General features: G+C 46.4%; 1 protein-coding gene across 6 annotated transcripts in view; it reads left to right on the top strand.

Moving 5' to 3' along the window:
* The first annotated feature begins 577 nt into the window (after positions 1–577).
* IL34 (interleukin 34) overlaps positions 578–22819 on the top strand; it is a 62898-nt gene continuing 40656 nt past the window's right edge. For 2 of the 6 annotated variants that reach the window (XM_060083685.1, XM_060083681.1), the window contains exon 1: positions 582–1527. The gene's annotated coding sequence lies outside the window, so the exon portion shown is untranslated. Of the gene's footprint in view, positions 1528–7120; positions 7217–7384; positions 7754–13871; positions 14014–22819 lie in introns of all 6 variants that reach the window. The other 4 variants (XM_060083682.1, XM_060083683.1, XM_060083688.1 and 1 more) reach the window with 4 other exon arrangements.

The following is a 22819-nucleotide window of genomic DNA, read 5'->3' as shown; positions in this document are numbered from 1 at the left end:
CCCCCATCACCTCCACCCCACGTGCCCTCCCATGGGCTGCTTGACTACTATGAATCAGCTTGGTAGAAATACAGCAAGGCCTTGCTGACGGTGTGGCCGGTGTAGTCACGGCCTTGGGCACAGGGGTGGGAAATTAGCCATAACACATTCCAGTGTGGGCATTATTGTCCTGCTGGAAGTTCCAGTGTGGGCATTATTGTCGTGCTGGCCAAACCAGGAATCTGGTTTTGTCAGTCCAACTGAGAAACAATTTCTTGGGAAGCTTTTCTTGAACAACTACTTTTGCCAGGCATTGACATTCAGAATAAGATATGCTAACATCTTCTAGGCCAGCATTTCCCAAACCAGGTGCTGTGGAATCCTAGATGTTAATAAGGGACTCCTTAGTAAAGGATTCTGTGCTTACTTTCAGGGAAACATGCAAACTACCTTGGGTAGTTCGATGCTTTGAGCACAGCCCTTCCCCTGTCCCTTGCTCTCTATTTGTCTGCTGGTGGAGGAACTAAAGGATGCCTTGAGGGAATTGCCTGGCTGTCCAGTGGTTAGGACTCAGCGCTTTCACTGTCGTGGCCCGGGTTCAATCCCTGGTCAGGGAACTAAGATCCTGCAAGCCATGCAGTGAGGCTGGGAAAAAAAAAAAAAAAAGTATCCCTTGGGGAATTGGCCCACCCCTAAATATTCCAAATATAGTCTAAGTACATCAGGGAGCTTCTTAGAGATGGAGCTCCCCCTTAAGTTCCCACAGAACTGTGCTAGCAGAACCATTCACAGCTCTCTGACGCAGGCAAAGTGAGAGTGCCCCTTGTCCTTGGAGATGGGTTGAGCAAAGGATTTCTCTCTCATGTCATCAGGAACTCCCACAAGTGCTGTGCCAGATCACGTATTACACCAGGACGGGCGAAGTTATGTAAGGAAGGAAGCCCTCTGGCTGTGTGATCTTGGGTTAGATACTTCATCTCTGGGCTCATGTCTCCATCTGTAGACTGGGTAATTGACTGGTCCTCAACACTGATGATATTTATCAAAGGCCTTTTCTCCATCTAATGTTTGTCCCCTTATGTACACATGCACTCCAGTCACTACCACATCACCCAGTTTTATTAAGTTTGGTAGAAGGGTTTTTGTTAGAGTAAACGTGTTCTGGAGAGGAGCTGGGATAGCCCCTTAAAACGACCTAGCCTGCCTGGGAGCCAAGACTTGGTTCTGCGGACTCCCACCATTAACTTGCCACCGTTAACTTGCCAGGCGCACTTGGTCAGAAGAGTTCCAGTCTGATCGTCTGGGTTTGTGGCCCCCTCCTACTCCACTCTCCAAGGCAGGCTGGGGCCACGTGGCCCTGCCCCGCCCTTGCTGGCTCCAGTTTCTGAGCCAGTTGCAGTGGCCTGCTTTCCCCGCCCTTCCCACCAGTCGGGAAGCCTGGATTGTGGGCTGGGGGAAGCCACAGCTCTTCCCACCTGGCACCCACTGCCCCCAGCTCCTAGGTACCTGTTCCAAGCCCTAGAAAACTGCATCCTGGTATGTGAACAGGTAAGAAAGCGGTCGATTTTCTCTCACATGGTTTTCTTTGCCTGACTTGACCACCCCAACTTAGCTGCTTGCTTCCTTAACAGATCACAGCAAGAGGGATTTGAGCTAGACTTGAAAAACACAGTCCCAGAAAGAAGCTCTGAATTGTGTCTCAGAAAAATGGTGTGAATTCTCTGCTCTGGGTTTCTTTTTTAAACCTTTGCTTTCATCAGCCTTGTAGGGAAAAACATCCAAATAACCATAAAGCAAGTTGCTTCTCTCTGTGTTCCCTTCTGAGTTTTGTAATTCAGCAAACCCACTTTCTTAAATGGCTGTCATGGGTTACTGGGGGCTGTTCCACTGGATATTGCTTTAGTTCTTTAGACCTTAATGTACTATGTGCATGAATTATGTACATGAATTACCTATCAAAAATTTATTTAAAATTCTTTAATGGAAAGGAAAAAAATAAAATGGCATACATGAGCCTTCCTCATTCAGTTGGTATTCTGAAATTAAAATGAAGTGTTCTGCTTTTACACTTTGCATTTATTCTAATAAATGCACATAAACCAACTAACTGTGATTTTTAAAGTCCATGTGGTATCTGCCACGTTAACAAGCCCATTCCAGGATATGCAGCCTTTGTCCCTCAATTGTGAAATTAGATTGCTTCCAGGTGTTTTGCAATTAATAATTTGACTTTTATGGGCAACTCTGTGGAAATAACTGTCTTTTAGATTTCTTTTTTTAATCTCTCCTTAGATTTTATTCTACATCCAGAATAAATACTTGAGGTAAACCCAAGAACATTTTTGTAGCTCAGCTCATGTTACACATGGTATTATGAGCTCACTCATAATACTTTTCAGGACCATGATGACATGAGGGAGTGGGTGGGTAACTTGTTTTCTCTGGATTTTTCAGGAAGTGGGATGGAGGCAGTCTAGTGCAGTGGTTAAGACTTGGCCTTTGAAGGCAGGCTAGCCTGGGTTTGTATGCGTAGCTGCCTGACCTTGAACTCTCACGTAATGACTTTAATTAGTTCACATGTAAAATACAGATTATAAAACTCCTTCGGGGTATAGGAAAGGCAGAGATAGTATTTGTAAAACAACATTGGTGCTTAATAAGCACCCCTGGAAGGCTCTTTCAAACCTGGGGCTTTCTCTGGGCCATTTTAGAAGCTGGGTAGAGTTGAGAGTCATCTCAAGTGCATCTTTTTGACCCCTTCCCCTCTTCTAATTCAGCCACCTGTTAGAGGTTCTTTCTTTCTTTCTTTCTTTCTTTTTTTTAACTTGGGCCCTTATCTATGCTAAGGCTGGAGAACTGGGCATCGGGGAACTTGCAGTTTAGCTCAGCCTCTTTCCAAAGGTCTCCAGACTCAGCCACCTGCCATCAGATCTGGATGCCACCAGTCCCATCTCTTAGCCACCTTCCTGAAAGGGCAGGTTTAAGGGATCACTGGACAGAGTGGAGAATTCCTTGGAAGTCTGTGGACACACCTTTTGTTCCCCACTCTGGTAGTTTACTGGGAGGCCACATGGAGGCACAATGGAATACGCATAGGCTGGGTTCTAACCTGGCTGCACAAATTCCCAGCAGTAAAATGGGAATGTTAATACCTGTGCCATAGAATTACATGAGAATATAGGTAAAGCAGCTGGCACTTAAGGGTCCATTACTGTGGAAGATCAAGGCCATGTTCCAGAGCCTTTGAGAAAGTACCAGAATTAGCCATAAAAGACAGGCAGAAAACTCATGTTCATTGCCTCAGTCAATAAACATTTATCGGGCTGGCTGGTCATGGTGCTGGAAGCTAGGGAGAGATATTGGGTTGCCCAAAGTTTGTTCGGGTTTTTCCATAAGAACTTTTTAGCCAGCCCAATATATAACACAGGCTCCCTGCTCTTGGTACAGGTGTACAGCCCATCCCAAGGGACAGAGGAGACTGAATGCAGCTGCCTGGGCACTTCAGGACAGACCCCTGCTTAAGAAGGAAGAACAATCTGTTAGGCAGAGATGGGGAGGAAGCAAGTGCTAAAGCCCAGTGGCATTTGGGAAAGGGTGGGAAGTTCAGGAGGGCTGCAAAAGGGAGATGAGAGGAAGTGGTGGGGACCAAATTCTGAAGAACCCTGAAAGTCAGGTGAGAATTTGGACTTTGTCTCAAGTATATGGGGATTTAAGTGGCTTTGGGGATGCCTGTTCTGGCAGCTTTGAGGGTAGAGGATGATGTTGGAGGCCTGGAATGCCCCCAGCCTTCCACCCCATTTCAGGGGCATTGATGGTACCCAAGATAAATAATTGCAGAGAGTGGGATTCTCAAGACAGACTTGGCCTGGGGAAGCCTGGCCTGCAAGTTGGGGCCCAGGGTTCTGGGGTTCTGGTCCCAGATCTTCTATGATCAGACCCAGGGTCTCCTCTCCTGCCTCAGCTGAGAGTTCAGGGCAGTCCGGTTTCTTACAGCTCTTGCCTTTTGGAGGTGTGCAAAATGTCTCTGGAGACTGCATTCATCCTATCCCCCCACCCCTGCAACATTGTCCATGGTGGCTGTCCATGACCCAGCCTTGGCCTTGGGAGGAAGAGGCATCTTGTCTGAAGTGGACTGACCCCTTGGCCCTGAGAGGCTCCATGGAAGTCTGAGAACTGTGGCCTGTAGCCCTGTGACAATCCCAGGGGGCTTCTGGGCTCCGACTGTCCTGCACGCTTGCCTGAGGGCCCTGTTCCACAACTGGGGGATGGTGTGCCCTGGAACAGGGCTGTGGACATCCTGGGAACGTACCTCCCAAACTTCCCAGGGGCTGCTGGGAGTGTTCTGTCTGTGCATCTCAGCCAGGAAAGGCTCAATAGCCAACGCCTGGAGAACCAGCCAGAACTTCCCCCTTGGGTCGATCTCAGGTGATGAAGAGGTAGATGAGTGGGGATGTGGCTACAGTTAGCAACGTTGAGGTCAAGGTGAAGAATTTGAAAGGCAAAGAGATGTGGACTTGCCATGTGGGCAGCTATTCAGAAAGGTCACGCCCTGCTCTTCAAGCTTTCTGGGTGCTTGTTATCTGTCGTAGCATGAGAATGTCCACATTCTGGTCCAGGACTCTCTTACCACATCCAAGCCCCCACTTCTGACTTCATCTATCACCCACAGTTCTCCTCAACCTTCCCTTCCCTGCTGCCACATCTGCCTTTCCCTCTTTCCCAAGAGCTAGAACTTCCCTGCTTCTTTGTCTTCCTACTTTCTCAAATCATTAACATCTCTTCATAAGCCCTTTTTAACCATCTTAATCATTTTTTAGTGTATAGTTCCAAGGTATTAAAGTACACTTACATGGTTACAAAACAGATTGCCACAACTTTTTCATACTGTAAAACTGAAACTGTACCCATTAAACAACAACTCCCCCTTTCTCCCTCCAGACAGTCCCTGGCAACCACTGTTCTACTTTCTGTTTCTACGAATTTGACTACTCTTAGGTACCTCACATAAATGGAATCATACAATATTTGTCTTTCTGTATCTGGCTTATTTCACTTAGCATAATGTCCTCAAGGCTTATCTGTGTTATAGCATGTATCAGAATTTCCTTTTTAAGGCTGAATAATATTCCCTTCTATATATATCACATTTTGTTTATCCATTTATCTGTCAATAGACACTAGGGTTGTTCCATGTGACTAGTGCTGCTATGAACATGGGTATACAAATATCTCTTTTAAGACCCTGCTTTCAATTCTTTGAGGCATATACCTGGAAATGGACTTGCTGGATCGTATGGTAATTCTGTTTTTAACTTTTAGGAGCCTCCATACTATTTTCCATGGCAGTTGCAGCATTTTACAATCCTACCACAAGTGCACAGTGTTCCAGTGTCTCCATATCATCGCCAACACTTTTTATTATCTGGGTTTTTGGTAGTGGTCATCTTAATGGGTGTGAGGTGATATCTCACTGTGGGTTTTTTTTGTTTTGTTTGTTTTTTTAAAAACTATTTATTTGTTTGTTTGTTTATTTATTTATTTATTTACGGCTGTGTTGGGTCTTCGTTTCTGTGCGAGGGCTTTCTCTAGTTGTGGCAAGCGGGGGCCACTCTTCATCGCGGTGCGCGGGCCTCTCACTATTGCGGCCTCTCTTGTTGCGGAGCACAGGCTCCAGACGCGCAGGCTCAGTAGTTGCGGCTCACGGGCCTAGTTGCTCTGCGGCATGTGGGATCTTCCCAGACCAGGGCTCGAACCCGTGTCCCCTGCATTGGCAGGCAGATTCTCAACCACTGCGCCACCAGGGAAGCCCCTCACTGTGGTTTTGATTTGTGTTTTTCTGGAGATTAGTGATGGTGAGCATCTTTTCATTTAGCTGTTGACCATTTGTATGTCTTCTTTGAAAAAAATATCTACTCAAGTCCTTTGCCATTTTTTAATCAGCTTATTTGATTTTTTTGTTGTTGTAGGAGTTCTTTATATATTCTGGATATTAACTCCATATCATATTTGCAAATACTTTCTTCCATTCCATAGGTTGCCTTTTCACTGTGTTGCTGTGTCCTTTGATGCACAAAAGTTTTCAGCTTTGATGTAGTTCCATTTATCTATTTTTGCTTTTGTTGCTTGTGCTTTTGATATCATATCTACGCAGTCATTGCAAATCCAATGTCATGAAGCTTTTTACGTTTGTTTTCTTCTAGGAGTTTTATAGTTTTGGATCTTAAGCCTGTGTAAGCATTTAATAGCTTTATTGTTTTTATGATATGTGCTTATTATAAAAAATATCAACAATTCAGAAAAGCACAAGAAGAGAAAATCTCAATCCCACTCCCCAAAGGAAACCACCCCCTAATAATATTTTACTGGGAAACTCTCCAGACAGTGCCTTACTTCATCACTCCTCAAACTGTAACCTGCACATGAATCACCTGAGGATTTTGTTAAATTCTCATTACAAAGGCCTGGGGTGGGCCCAAGGCTCCACCAGCTCTTAAGTGATTCTACTGCTATTGATCAGGAAACGATACTTGGAGGAGCAGGGGTCTATAAGTATACACGCACACAGCTCTATGTCCTATGGGATCATCTATACTTGACTTTTTTTTTTTTTACTATTTATTTTATTTTTTTGACTGTGTTGGGTCTTCATTGCTGCACGTGGGCTTTCTCTAGTTGTGGCAAGTGGGGGCTACTCTTCATTGGGGTGCACAGGCTTCCCATTGCAGTGGCTTCTCTTTGTTGTGGAGCATGGGCTCTAGGTGCATGGGCTTCAGTAGTTGTTGCACGTGGGCTCAGTAGTTGTGGCTTGCAGGCTCTAGAGTGCAGGCTCAGTAGTTGTGGCGCACGGGCTTAGTTGCTCCGCGGCATGTGGGATCTTCCTGGACCAGGGCTCGAACCCGTGTCCCCTGCATTGGCAGGTGGATTCTTAACCATTGCACCACCAGGGAAGCCCTCCATCATTCTTTATAGTGGCCACGTACTATCCCATTGCGTGGTCGGATGGTAATTCAGCTAGTTCCTATGGAAGAAGTTCAGGTGCTACCAAGTTATCACTGTTAGAAATGCATTCGCAAACATCGTTGTCACCATGTCTTTGTTTACTTGAAGGAATTACTGTTATGGTGTTTATTTGTCTTTCTAGGAATCAGACCAGAACTAACACATTCAAATGTATTAGTCCTCAGAGTCACCTGGGGGACTGGACACTTAATCTCAAGGCTCTGCCAGCCCACCAATGGTGAGGTGGGACAAGTGTGGGGTAGGTGGAGGATCACATGGGCCTGGGAGGAGGCAGTGGTGGCCAGCACTGTCGGTGCCCACTCTTCAGCCAGGCAGTGTGTGTCTGGTGCTCATTTCATGTCCACAGCTCCCTGGTAGGTTTGACTTAGTCTCCCTCGTTTTACAGATGAAGAAACTGAGGTGCAGGGAGGACTCCTAGCTTCCCACAGTCACTCAGGCGTGATGAGGCAATGCAGAGGACACGCCCGACCCTGCGTAGGTTGCTGTCACCTCGTGTGCCCTGCCTCGTCTCCCGAGAGGCCCTACCCTGCGCTCCGGCCTCTGCCGAGCCCCGGTCCCACCGGATTCAAGAGTCTGCGGGCTGCCCTGCGCTGCCAGGGCTGTCCCTGCTCTCGTGCAAGATAATCCAAGCAGCCACCAGCCCGTCAGGCAGCTGTGGAGCGAGCGAGCTCCTGGCCCCTTCCCCGCTCCTGCTCTGAGAGCAGGGACCAACTAGAGGATGCCTCCAGGCTGTCATCTCTGCGGGCCATGCAGGGTAAGGCCTTTGCTGGAACGATCCAGGGGCTGGGGTTAGTTTAGCACTCTGGGGCAGGGTGGGGGTATGTCCAAGGTCACCCCTCCTCCCTGGCCAGGGCTCCCTGGATGGAGCTCAGAGGATGTTGGAGGCTCCAGGGTGGTCACTGATCAGTTGGACTGCAGGGATTTGCTGGGATGGGAGCCGTTGAGAGCACTGGACAGGCTTAGACAGCCTGAGCTTGAATCCAAGCTCTGCCACATGCTGCCTGTGAGATCTTGGGCAAGTCAGGGCACCTCTCCAGTCTCACTTTCCTCAGCTGTAAAATAGGAGTAAGCATAGAATCTCCCTGTACCCTCTCACACCTATTAGGATGGCTACTATATAGAAAGAAAACAAAATAACAAGCATTGGCTGGGATATTGAGAAATTGGAACTCTTGTGCACTGTTGGTGGGATTGTAAAATGGTACAATCCATTTCCATGATACTGTGAAAAACAGTTTGGCAATTCCTAAAAAAATTAAAGCTAGAACTACCATATGACCCAGCAGTCCCACTTCTGGGTGTACACCCAAAAGAATTAAAAGTGGGGTCTCAAAGAGATATTAGTACACCCATGTTTGTAGCAGCATTATTTGCAATAGACAGAAGGGTAGAAGCAACTAAAGTGTCCAGTGACAGATGAATGGATAAACAATATGTATATGTGTATGTACACACACACACACACACACACACACACACACTCTGGAATATTATTCAGACTTAAACAGGAAGGAAATTCCGATGCATGCTGCAACATGGATGAATCTTGAGGATGTTATGCTAGACGAAATAATCCAGACACAGAAAGACAAATTCTGTATGATCCCACTTATGTACGGTACCTAAGAGTAGTCAGATTGTAGAAATGAAAAGTAGAATGGTGGTTGCCAGGAGCCAGGGGGAGGAGGGAATGGGGGAGTTATTGTTCAATGGATTTAGGGTTTGAATTTCGCAAGATGAAAATATTTCTGGAGATAGATGGTGGTGATGGTTGCACAACTATGTAAATTACTTAATACCACTGACATGTACACTTAGAAATGGTTAAGATTTTATGTTATATGTATATCACTACAATTTTAAAACTTGGGGGAGAAAGTAATATATGCCTCACAGGGGTTTTGTAAGAGTTGAGTGAGGCAAGTGAACGTGAATTATTATTAATGTCAGATCTGGGAACATCCAAGACTTTTTTGCCTCATAGACCCAGGCATTGGAGGAGATTTGTGTATCCCTGTGGGGAGCAGTTGCGCCATTCTGCATGAGATGCTCAGGATGGGGTTGAAGTCTCTCTTCAGGGGACACTTCCTAGAGGAATGACAGGCCCTGCTCAGAGGGTTCCTAGCATTTGTGGGATGGGTAGATTCCAGACATCGGAAAGTCCCTGGCAAAAAATCACTTCCACTAAGGGGCAGTTTGCAGGGAGGAGATTTTAGCTCCGCCTAGAGGACTTGTGACCAGAGCTGTCCGAATGTGGAACAGGCTGCCTCATGGAGTGGTGAGCTCCCTGTTAGAGGAGGCATGTGAGGAGAGGCTGGGCAAGCTGTAGAGGAGACTCCTGCATGGAGTAGGGGTGGAATTAGAGGGTTTCCTAGGCTCTGCGCCTCTCTAATGTGATCCAATCCAGGCAAAGTTATATGTAACAGGCCTGTGTAAAGGTGGGACCCAAGTAAGAGGGAGGGGGCAGGCAGGTGAGAAGACTTGCTGCCAGCCTTCCCCTAAACAACAGTAATAATAGTTGCCATTTATTCTGGGTACACACTGTTAAATGCTAAACCGGTTTGATCTCAGATCCTCACCACAACCCTGTATGGTGGGTGCTACAGCCATCCCCATTTTACTCCTGGGAACTGAGGCCCAGGGGTTAACTCTCCTGCCCAAGGTCAGCCAGTAGGCAGTGAGCTGGAATTTGAAACCAGGCGGTCTGGTGCTAGCCCTCTCTGTTGGGTGGAAGTCTCCAAATCTGCCTCCGCAAGCTGACTACTCCCTGCCACCCTGCCCCTGGCTGATAGTTCCTGGGTCCTGACACTCACAGGTAGGGATTTAGCAGCTGCCATCTCCCCCTCTGAGTCCTCGCTGCCCCCCTCACTCTGGCTGGTTTCTCTGCGGTGCCAGACCCCACCTGCTTGGGTCTCCAGGGTTCAAGGATAACACTGTGCAGACAACACTGGCCTTATTGGGAGTCAGGCTCCTTGTCACTCAGTGTCCCCCTTTTTCTGTTTAAAGGACCCTCCTTGACAACTCTCTTCAGGGCTCCAAGTCTTTCCCATAGCTGTTGAGTTCATTCTGCCTTTTTTTGCAACTGTGTTTTTTCCAGCCCAGCTCTCTGGGTGCCAAGACCTTGTCCACATGATTCAATTTGTCCAAGTTCCCAGGCTAGCACCCGCAAGTCAATAAATGCTATCCCTAATGGTGGCAATACGGTGGCCTCCTCTGTCTTTGGAATTACAGAGGATGCCCTGGCAGGGACAGCAATTGAGCCAGAACGACCCAGTTAGTGGGGATGCCATTCACACCTTATGAAGATGCAGGGAGCTACCGTTCAAAGACATCTCCATGCCAGGTAGGGTGCTAAGATCTGTACAGGCACTATCTCACCAAATTCACACAGAGCCCAGGAGGTGAAGAACTGCAATTTTCCCATATTACAGATGAGGCAACTGAGGCTTGGAGAGGTTAAGTCACGTGTTCAGAAGCTCAGATCTTTCTCCCCATTGCTGCCTTGGAGGCTTTGCATTGGTAGCTGATCCGATAGCAGTAATATTAGTGCCATTTGCTGCTTGGTGGAGAAGTTTTACACTTAAGATTGCTCTCCTCCTCCCTCCTGGTACCCTCACTGCCACCCTGGGAGTGGGCCTGGGTAGTGCTATTTTGTGGATGAAGAAGGTGATTAGGGGCTTCCCACGGTCCCATAGTGGAAGCCGTACACCAGAGCAGGGTGGTGATCCTTCTGGCCCCCTTTGCTCTGCAGGCCTCTTCCCATCTCCACTGCACTGGGTCTCAGGCTACGTAGCCCTCCTGCTTGTCTCTTTGTAGGGTCTGTCCCAGGCCCCAGTGAAGCGGCTCTGCACAGAGGCCAGCAGACCAGCTGGCCCAGCAGAGGCTGGGCTGGGGCCAGGTGCTTTCCAGTGTCCTCCTGCAGCTGGGAAACCTTTCTTGGATGACATCTCTGCAGAGGGTGCCTCCTGGTCCTACTTGCCCTGGTTCCCCTCCCAGCCAAGAGAAGACCACTCTTCTCTCTGTCTGTGGAAATCACATAGGCAACATAATTTTTGACTGTCAGGCTGCAGCAACGGAGTTCTGGAACCTGTAAGCCTATAAGGCGTGACTGTTAACCCCAGAGGAGGAAGCTGAGGCTGGTTCAGAATCTGGGACTTAAACCCTGGATTTTCTGCTGGCAAAGCCTGTAACATTGACTGAATAATTTTTATTTTATAATTTTTAAGCTTTTAAAAAATAATTAGTGGGAGTTTTTTTAGGACAGTTTATCAATAGATTTACAGAAAGATTGAGGAGAAAGTATAAAGAGCTCCATATGGCCACCCTACCCCAGTCACACAGTGCCCCTTGTTATTAACATGTGTTATTAGTGTGGTAAGTTTGTTACAATTGATGAATCAATATTAATACATTATTATTAGTATATTAAAACATTATTAAAGTTCATAGTCTACATTAGGGTTCACTCTTGGTGTTGTACATTTATGGATTTTGACAAATGTATAATGAAATAGTGACAATGTCAGAATAGTTTCACTGCCCTACAAATCCTCTGTGTTACACCTATTCCTCCCTCCCTCCCTGCATCCTCTGACAACCACCAATCTTTCTGCCATCTCTGTAGTTTAGCCTTTTCCAAAATATCATACAGTTGGAATCACACAGTATGTAGCCTTTCCAGATTGGTTTCTTATACTTAGAAATATGCATTTCCAGTTCCTTCATATCTTTTTGTGGCTCAATAGCTCATTTCTTTTCAGTGCCTAATAATGTCCCATTGTATGGATGTACTATAGTTTATTCACTTATTAAGGGATATTTTGGTTGCTTCCAGCTTTTGGTGATTATTAATAAAGCTGGTATAAACATATGTGTGCAGGTTTTTATGTGGACATAACTTTTCAACTCAATTGGGTAAAAAGAGCATTACCACTGGATCATATGGTAAGGCTATGTTTAGCTTGTAAGAAACCACCAAACTGTCTTCCAAAGTGGCTGTACCATTTTGCATTTCCACCAACAATCAATGAGCGTTCCTGTTGCTCTACGTCTTGTCAGCATTTAGTCGTGTAAGTTTCTTGGATTTTAGCCACAAGTAATAGGTATATAGTGCTATCTCATTGTTGTTGTAAATGTAATTCCCTAGTGACATACGTTATTGAGCATCTTTTCATATGCTTATTGCCATCCATATATCTTTTTGGTGAGGTTTCTGTTCAGATTTCTTACCCACTTTTTAATTGGGTTCTTTTGTTTTTTCTTGTTGAGTTTGAAGAGTTTTTTGTATATTTTGGATACAAGTCCTTTATCAGGTCTTTCGTAAATATTTTCATCTTCTTAGCTGTGTCTTTTGCAGAGCAGAAGTTTTAAATTTTAATAAAGTCTAACTTATTAATGTTTCCTTTTATGGATCGTGCTTTTAATGTACATAATAACTCATTACCAAACCCAAGGTCACCTGGATTTTCTCCTATGTTATATTCTAGAAGTTTTATTCTTTTGCATTTTACATTTAGGTCTGAGATCCATTTTGAATTAATTTTTGTAAAAGGTATAAGGTCTGTGCCTAGATTCTTTTTTGTTTGTTTGTTTTTGGTATGTGGATGTCCACTCGTTCCAGTACCATTTGTTGAAAGGACTATCCTTTCTCCATTGAATTATCTTTGCTCCTTTGTCAAAGATTAGTTACTTATATTTATGTGGGTCTACTTCTGGGCTCTCTATTATGTTCCATGGATCTATTTGTCTATTCTTTTGCCAGTACCACACTGTCGTGTTTACTGTAGCTTTATATAAGTCTTGAAGTCAGGTCGTGTGTGTCCTCCAAATTTGTTCTTCAATATTGTGTTGGCCATTCTGGGTCTTTTACCTCTCCATATAAACTTTAGAATCAGTTTCTAGATATCCACAAAATAACTTGCTGGGATTTTGTTTGAGATGACATTGAATCTATAGCTCAAGTTGGGGAGGACAAACATCTTAACAATATTGAGTTTTCCTATCTATGAACATGGAATATCCCTGGATTTATTTATGTCTTCCTTGATTTCTTTCATCACAGCTTTATAGTTTTGATCATGTAGATCTTCAACGTATTTTGTTAGGTTTATATCAAAGTATTTCATTTTGGGGGTGCTAATGTAAATGGTGTTGTGTTTTTATTTATTTAATTTTTTAAATTTTTTATCTGTGTTGGGTCTTCGTTGCTGCATGCGGGCTTTCTCTAGTTGTGGCGAGCGGGGGCTACTCTTCGTTGTGATGCATGGGATTCTCATTGCGGTGGCTTCTCTTGTTGTGGAGCACGGGCTCTAGGCGCGCGGACTTCAGTAGTTGCAGCACGCGGGCTCAATAGTTGTGGCTTGCAGGCTCTAGAGTGCAGGCTCAGTAGTTGTGGTGCACGGGCTTAGTTGCTCTGCGGCATGTGGGATCCTCCTTGACCAGGACACGAACCCGAGTCCCCTGCATTGGCAGGCAGATTCCCAACCACTGCGCCACCAGGGAAGCCTGGTGGTGTGTTTTTAATTTCAAGTAGATAATACATGTGCACAGTAAAAAAAAAAAAAAAAAATTCTGGGACTTCTCTGGAGGTCCAGTGGTTAATATTCCATGCTTCCACTGCAGGGGGCATGGATTTGATCCCTGGTCAGGGAACTAAGATCCCACATGACGCACAGCGCAGCTGGGAAAAAAAAAGAAAAAGTCAAAAGATAAGGTTGGTTTACAGTGAAAAGTAGCTTCCTCTCCGTATCCCATTCCTTAGGACTCTGTTTTCATCTGTCCAAATACAATCACTGATAGTAGGTTCTGTGGGTCCTTCTAGAGATTGAAATATATACTCAAGCTCATATTTATATTTATTATTCATTTGACAGACATCCATGAGCATTTACGATGGGCCAGTCACAGGAGATTGGGCAGAGAACAAAAGGAAGTCCTGCTCTCATGGAGCTTACATTTGTTGCAGTTGGCATCACCAACTAGATCTCCAGTCCTCACAAGAACTCTGCCCAGCAGGTATTATCCCTGTGGGAAGGGCTCAGGATTGAAGGAGGACTCTCTGGGGCCAACCAAATTCTCCAAGAGCTCAAGCAGAGAGGCTGGTCCTGCCAAGAGCTAGGGGCAAGGCTGCTCAAGGCCAGAAGAAGCAGGTTCTTGAAGGGAGGGCTTCTTGCTAAGGCAAATGGGTGGAGATGAGGAGGAGGTGAGGAGGCAGCTAAAGGAGGCTGCCAGCCTGGTCTGGAGCCAGATTCATATCAGATTAATGACTTGGAAGCCCTCTTATTCCCAGATGGCTGCATTTTAATTCCTTAGTTTCTTGGTTTCTTCTTAGACACATTCTTCTGGGGTCGAGTCTAACCTTGTTTGGCTGACCTCAGGAGGAAAGGGATTTATCTATACTATGAGTAACCCTGCCAGGGGAGTGATCAGGTATCCCCAGAGGTGCAGAGGGAACTGTGGTCATGAGAAGTTATGATGAAGAGCCGGGGAGAGGCAGGCAGCTGCTGGGCTCAAGGTGTCTGAGTGGCACATGTGGGCCAAGTTGGCTTTCCTGCCTGGGTCTCCCTCCCAGGCTGGAGGTGACACTCTTAGACATGGCACTGGGCTCTCTGGCATCCCATTTCCCACGTCTGCCTCAGACACTGGAGCCAAGGGACGCCCTGCAGCCAGATATATGCCACCCTCTACCCATCCCCCAGCCCAGCTAAAATTATCTGTGTTCATTTGCAATGAGGGTGGAGCTGTTCTTATCTGTATGTGTCATACATGTAGTAATAACAGTTCACCACTGACCAGGCTGAGGGCCAATAACCGCACATTTCGTTCCCATTTTATAGACGAGGAAGCGGGAGCTCTGAAGCCAAATAACACTGCATTGCCTCCAGAGGGTCCCAGCACCCAGGGTAGCAGCACACACAGTTGGGGTCCTTCTCCCCAACTTGACACGTTTGTTAAGTGCCTCACTCAGGCAGCTCAGGTAGTGCCTGATGTTGACCCTCCTGGCTGATCTGAGCCTTTTCCTCTCTCTTAGGTTCTTGGGTGGTTCTCTGGCTCCCACCTTCCCAAGTGGCACTGCTTTGGGCCGTTTCTGATTATTTCCTAGGCATCCACCTCTTAAAGTGGAGTTACCCCCTCACAGGTTTTAACTAGTTTTATGGTTCTTGTTACAAATTGCCAGGTAGGACCAATCCAGAAAAATTGGAGTATTTTATCAGTGAGCATGTATCAGACATATGTGTCTCTTACCAAATACATCTCTTTAATTCCTAGAGGCAGAAAGGATTTACTTATATGGTGATTTACACTCTGTACAAATGTAAGCAATGTGTTCTTGAGCCCCTGCATCTGTTAGGTGTTTGTTACCAATTTTACTGAGTAGAGGATGATTCTTCATATAGCTGTACCTCCTGGGAATATACCAGGCAAATGCCCGGGTGGCTCCGGCCCTGAAGGGACAATTCTGTAAAGGGTCTAGGACTCCTTTCCATCTAGGCATGGCTCAAACCGCCTAGAAGAACTGTCCCCCAGGCCCTGCCAGGCACATGAACATCCAGTAGAGACTCTTTAGAGGTCACCTTCTTTCACTGCAGGGCTTGGAGGAATGGTTGTTGTCCTGGCCTCCAGCTTCGGCCTCCAGCTCATCTTGCACATCAGTATTCCCTGAGTGAGTGTGTTCACCAGGTCATTCCCCTGCTCACAACCTGTACTGGCTCCCTGCTGCCTGACACTCAAGAGCTGCTTGGCTTTCAAGGCCTTCTGTAGTCCTGTGTTGGCCTGCCTGACCAAAGTAGACTCCCATGACACCCTGATGCCGCTTCTCGGCTCCAAGACAAAGGACCTTCTCTGTTGTCCCGAACATTTGCCATGTGGGCCTCATCTCCACACTTTGTTCACTTTCTCCCCACTTCTCCCCCCTCAGTGTCTTCTCTTGTCCCCATTTTCCATCCTTCATCCTCTAGTTTAAGTCTCCTTCTTGCCATGAAGCCTACTTTGATCACTTTGGCCAACTTTGATCCATCCCTGCTTCAAACACTTATTACATTTATCGTCCATAAAGACTAGCCTTGAACCATTCTGTATATGTTCTCTCAGCCTGCCTCCAAGACCGCCAACTAGCCTGTGATTTCCATAAGGGAGAAAACTGAATCCCTGAGAGTCTAAGATTGTTCTGGGCATACTGCCTGCTTACTAGCCATTAATAGTGAGGCACTGTATATGGAAACATTCTGTAACTCTCAGACAAGGCACCAAATGCACAATAGGGCTCTTAGTGTTACCATATTCCACTGATTCACACGTTTCCCCCACTCCCCATGTTTTAACATCTCTGAAATCAGGATCAATGGCAAATCACAATTTAACTGATAGATTTTTCCTCCTCTTTCTCAGTGTCACGTAAAATATTGGTGCATTTTATAATCCATTGTGCATTAGACTTGATGAAATAAGGCGTTACTGGTTGATGAGAGAATCTGTTGATAGCTGTTTCTGGATTGGACATGGGAAAAAGCATTTGGGAGAAATTAGGAAATTCTGGGAAAGATGAAGGGACATGGGGTGAGGAGAGGATGCTGGGAAAAGTGGAGGATGCTTGGGGAGATGAGGGATGCTGGGAGTAGTGGGGAATTCTAGAAAAGGATGGGAGGGTACCCTATTGGGCCCAGAAGCTTCCTGAATCATTCTGAATTGATTCAGCTATTCCTTCCTTCCATATTCCTGTCCTCTGTGCATATGCTACTTCAGAAGCTGATTCACAGAGGTAACCTCTGGGTCCTGACTCTGAAGTTGCAGGGTGCTCAGGTTACCCCTCCAGCTCCAGAATCTTTTGGGCTCCATCCCATATGCTGGGCCTTCCTTGGCCTCACAGTCAGGCTCTTCCAGCTGTATAAAGCTGCTGGGTGGGGGAATGTGGTCTCCTTTTGCCTTCCGACTGTCCTCTAATGTAGAGTTAGCAGCAAGGGCTTTGGGGTCAGACATATTTAGATTTAATGCTTTCTGTCCCATTTGCTAGCTGTGTGATTTTTGGCAACTTGTAGACCTTTCTGAGCTTTGCTTTCCTCATCTTTAAAATGAGGGTGAGGGGGCTTCCCTGGTGGCGCAGTGGTTGAGAGTCTGCCTGCCGATGCAGGGGACACGGGTTCGTGCCCCGGTCTGGGAAGATCCCACATGCCGCGGAGCGACTGGGCCCGTGAGCCATGGCCGCTGAGCCTGCGCAACCGGATCCTGTGCTCCGCAGCGGGAGAGGCCACAACAGTGAGAGGCCCGCGTACTGCAAAATAAATAAATAAATAAATAAATAAATAAATAAATAAAATGAGGGTGAGGGAATTCCCTGGTGGTCCAGTGGTTAGGACTCTGTGCTTTCACTGCCGAGGGGGCAGGTCAGGGAACTAAGATCCTGCAAGCCACATGGCACGGCCAAAAGAATTAAAATTAAAATTAAAATTAAATAAATAAAATATGAGGGCTAGAATTTCTAATTCTGGTATTGATGTGTGTGTGTGGTGGTGGGGGATTAAATGACATAAAGTGATTAACATTAGCTATTATGATGATGATGACGATCGTCATTGTTCCTTTAGTCCCTTTATTCAAGCTCAGGTAGCCCCAGCTTCTCATGGACGCTGCCTACATTGTCAACCCAGGTTTTATGGGCCCCAAACATCCCTGAAGCAGAGGCAGCACCACCTCCGTGGCCATCCCCAGCCGTGACTGGGAGCTCGCGCTCTTCTTCCGTCATTCTACTAGTTTTCACTGAGCACCTCCTGTGTGTCCACTGGGGGCTGTGCTGGGTGAACACCAGAGCTCTAGTTTCATTGGAGAAATAAGGCAAAATTCCATGGAAGGTTATGGCTAAAAACCAGTACAAAGAAAAAGAAATGTAAGTGAGGTTCCTTTTCAACAGAATGGAAGATTTGATAGTTTTTCAGGGAAACTCTACAAAAACATCCAGAAACTTAGGATATAAAACAATCAGCAAAATTTTTTATGCATAGCTGAGCTGCATGGGAATAAGGATAGCCCTGGACAAGACAGTAAAGGAAGTTGGGAGGGAGTGAGGCTGCTTTACCTTCCCTGAGTGCCCTTCACTGGTCCGGATATCCAGGGAAGTAGATTTGAATAGCCATAGGGACTAGAGCCAAAGTTTTGAGCCCACATGAAGCAGGGAGGTAGAAATGAGACCCCCACATACAGCTGGGACCCTTAAGGGTTTAAGCTTCTTTTAAGTGAAGTTAGGCCAGAAAAAATTCAACCTCTGGAAGAGGCAGAGAAGGAAGATTTTCTAACCTGGCCTGGGTCTGGTTTGAGAAGGGGAAGACCTCCTCTGAGAAATGTATAATCACACATCTGCCCTCTTTTGGATTTGGGATCAAATTTACACTGCTCATGTGATCCTAGAGTCTCTAGGCCAGGAAGTGATCATAAAAGCTACTCCTGGCTGGAAAATTCATAGAGAAAGAAAGTAGAATGGTTGCCAGGACCTCAGGGGAGGGGTATATAGGGAGTTGTTTAATGAATATAGAGTTTCCGTTTTGCAACATGAAGAGTCCTGGTGATTGACTGTACAACAAGATGAAAATATTTAGCACTCCTGAACTGCATACTTAAAAATGGCTGAGATAGTATATTTTATGTTATGTATATTTTACCACAATTTAAAAAACACACACACAAAAAACAAAAACAAAAAACCCCCAAAACTACTCCTACCTGGTACTCCTTGGAACATCTGGAAGAAGCAAAAGCAAAACCTTCAACCCAGCCTGCTCAGGCTGCCCACAGGATGCCTGTCAAACTTGAACAGTCCAAATTAGAAATGCATGAGGAAGCCAGCCACCATGAGGGAGTCAGCTGCAAGATCAAGAAAGAAAGCAAGAGAATCAAACTTATGGTTACCAAAGGGGAAATGTGGGGGGAAGTGATAAATTAGAAGATTGAGATTAACATATACACACTACTATATATAAAATAGATAACTAATACGGACCTACTGTGTAGCACAGGGAACTCTACTCAGTATTCTGTAATGACCTATATGGGAAAAGAATCTGAAAAAGAATGGATATATATATGTATAACTGATTCACTTTTCTGTACATCTGAAACTAACACAACATTGTAAGTCCACTACACTCCAATAAAAATTAAAAAACAGCAAAAACAAAAAAACAAAATCAAGGTGTTGGCAGGGTTGGCATCTTCTAAGGGCTGGATCTGTTCCAGGCCTCTCTCCTTGGCTTGTAGTTCTTCTTTTTCCCATTTCTCTTCATAAAGTCTTTCCTCTGCATCTGCCTCTGTGTCCAATTTCTCCTTTTCAGAAGGATATTAGTCATACTGGGTTAGGGCTCACCCTTACCACCTCATTTTAACTTACCTCTGTAAAGGCCCTGAAACCATGGTTAAATCCATTTCACCTGCCTTCACTAATCAAGGTTATTTTAAGATTTGCAGGTCCTCCAAGGGGCATGTAGCCTTAACAATAAGATGTTTGCCCGAGTTGTTTTCTAGGAACTTGGAGTCAGCTGCGTCTAGATCAAGCTGAGTCGGTTAAGGACTGGCTAGGACCACCCACCCTCCAGCTGGGCATGTGCAATGTCCCCTCAGTGACCTCTTGAACATGCAGAGCTTAGGCCTGCGCAGAACCGTGCACCTTTCTCCAATCAGCTTTCCCCATGCTCTCCTGTGCCTCAGACTGCCCTGCTTTGTTATTTGTTATCCCATCAATACCCTAAGCCCCTTGCCTTCGTGGACTTGAGGTTTGTTCTCCTGAATCCTCGCTGGGCTGCCTTGCAAATAAACCCTCTCTTTGCTGCAAAGAAAAAAAAAAAAAGATAAATGTCCCTGGATGTTTACTGTCAAACAAACACCACACCACCACCACCAGAACTGGAAACAAAGTAAAAGTCCCTCAGTCAGGGAATATTATGCAGCCATTAAAAGGTTTGGAGGGGCAATTCCCTGGTGACCCAGTGGTTAGGGTTCCGTGTTTTCACTGCCAGGGGCCCAGGTCAGGGAACTAAGATGCTGAAAGACACGTGGCACAGCCAAAAAAAAAAAAAAGATTTGGAGGGATTTTCCTGAAGAATTTTACTATTGAGTGAGAAAAGTAAGAAATAGAGACAGGTACTATTATGATCCCCTTTTTGCAAAGAAACTTCAAATAAAGCCAAACTTGACCCCAAACCCCACACTTGTATTCGGTGTATTTCTGTATAGGTACATGAGCATGAAGAAGGTGGTGAAGGCTTCCCATCAGGGCTGCAGGTGAAGGAAGAGAAGAAGGAAAAAAAGATTTTGGTGCAAATGAAAATATCTACAATACTCAACCTTCAGCCTCTCTGCTCTGATCCTGTTTATGGAGTAGGAAAACTGATTGTGTGTTTGTATCCACAGGATAAAAAATTTAGAATACTGACTTGCAGATATGCCCACTGTGAAGTGGGGGAGAAAGCAAGTTATATGGATCTGGCGATTCCATTTTATTCATACAAACAAGCATACCTCCTCCCTATGTATATGGGCTCATGTGTTGGTGTGAGCAAGGAGAAAGGTGTGGAAGGACAGGTGTTGGCAACTGACGTAAAGCCAGACACGTGAGGTAAAGTTGGGGCACGTAATGTGCACCTGACATTTTATCTCCTACAGTTTTGGACAGTAGCAGTCTGAAATCAAGGGCCATGCTCCCTCTGAAGGCTGGATTCCTCCTTGTCTCTTCCTAGGTTCACTCCTGTGTTTGGGTTTGAGGCCCACTGTGGGAAAGGTGGGGGGAGGGTAGGGGGAGAATGGGGGGGTTGCTGATAGAACCCGAGGCTGCCCACTGCTGTGCTCCCTGTTGAGAGATGGACCCGACTCCCAGTCTATGGGCCACTGACTCTGGTAACAGACATTTCCGGAAGTTCTTGAGGAACCCTCCTTACTCAGGCTGGGTCCCCTTGTGAGGGACCTTGAGTGGCTCCTCATCATGTGTTAGAAAGGTTTTGAAGGCCCGCCCCTTCCCAGCCTCCCGTCCTCTCTGTGCCTCCCTCTCTCTCACCCACCTGCTCTGTGACCAGGCCTCCCCACCAGTGTCAGCTGCTCCAGGCTAGGCTTGTAGCTTTTTGTCTTGTGTGCCAACCCCTGGCACCCGGGAGAGGCTCGGGTCACAAATGCATGTAGAACAGACTTTAGCTCTGACTCATTTAACAAGTTTCACGTTCTCATACAGGTGGCATGGGCAAGAGTAGGGGTTGTGGTGGAACCAGGGAGGGTCCTGGGTCAGACTGGTGTGTGTGATGAGAGTGGAGGCTGGCAACTCTCCCCTGGCCCCAGACCTCCCCGTTCCAAGTGGCTTGGGGACAGGGGACTGCGTCTGATTCCCCTTTAGCTGCAATATATGCATGTTAGAAAAGACAGACCAGGCCTCCACTGCGGGCCTCCCTGCATTAATTAGTTAACACGGTGATTGAATTCGCCTCATGATAGGCACTAAGCTAGGAATTCAGTGGGGCTTATGTTCCGGTGGGGATGGGGGCGGGGATGGATGCGAAACTACTGATGCCTGTTTAATTACAATTGCAGTAGCTGTTATAAAACAGCTCTTGGAAGGTGTAACAGAGCAAGTTTGATGATGAGCCAGAACAGAGCCTGTGTGCCAGGGCCTGTGTCCCTGCCAGCAGCCTTGTTAGAGCAGGGCTTGAACCCAAACTCAACAAGTGTGAGGCCAAACATTTGCAGGAAGTTGGGCCTTGTGTGACCAAGACGCTCCCCACAGCAGGGACCTCAGCAAACATCCCCATTTCCCCTCCACCGCTCCTCCCTCTCAACTCAGCTTGAAGAGGAGTTTCTCAAGCTCCATTTTTCAGGTGGGTAAAGTGAGACCTAGAGAAACAACCAATTTGCTCTACTAGGTCCCAAATCAGGAAGGAGAAGCCAAACCCAGGCTTCTCTCAGCACTGTTTTCAGCCTGCCCAAGTCCTCACAGTCCATCCTCTGTGAGCCAAAAAATGAGAAACAAAGCTGCTCTGTTCACCGAGATTTCTGTTTTCTCCATTGTTCTCCACTAGGGACATTCCTGAATTGGTAAAGAAGGGACTGGCGCAGCCCGAGTCCTGGCAGTTGATTGGCTATGCTGTCCCTAAACCAGAATTGAAAAGTCAGGAGACAGAGAGAATTAGGAGAAGTCTGAGACTCTGAGGACCTCCCAGCCAGAGCTGAGACAGTGAATAGATGCTCAGGACACTGTGATCAGGTCAAAGGAAGAGGGTGGGGAGGGGGCATGGGGGGGAGTACAGAGGGACAGCCCCCTTGGAGAGGGGGCAGCTGGAGCAAGCAGGGGACTGGCCACCTTATGTGGGTCAGGGGCAGCATGTGAGAGGGTCTGGGAGGGTCTGGGTGTGGGGGAGGGGAGGTGGGGAGGAGGGAGAATTAGGCTGGCAGGGGAAGGGGGAAGGGCATTCTGCTCAGGGAACAGCAGGAGCAAAGGGATTGAGGCTGGTCAATCAGGTCAGTCATCGTGTGGCGGAAAGGGTGGGCTGCAGAGGTGAGAGCCTGACCCCCTGCTGATCCTGGCTCCATGGAGCAAAGGTTCATGAGAGTCTTGTCCTGTGAGAGGGGAAGGTTGTCGGTCCTATGGGAGGAGGGCTGTTCCAGACACCGCTTAGGCTGAGAAAAGCAGAGAACCCTCCTCTTTCCCCTCAAGTGCACATGTCCACTTACATGCAATATTTTTTTAGTTACTTTTACTTTTTTTTTTACTGTGGTAAAATATACATAATATACCATTTTAAACATTTTTAAGTGTACAATTCAGTGACGTTAAGCACATTTACAATGTTGTGTAACC

The sequence above is a fragment of the Mesoplodon densirostris genome, chromosome 19 (genome assembly GCF_025265405.1).
Source record: "Mesoplodon densirostris isolate mMesDen1 chromosome 19, mMesDen1 primary haplotype, whole genome shotgun sequence".
Classification (NCBI taxonomy): Eukaryota; Metazoa; Chordata; class Mammalia; order Artiodactyla; family Ziphiidae; genus Mesoplodon; species Mesoplodon densirostris.
This window is presented reverse-complemented; position numbering and strand designations above follow the sequence as displayed.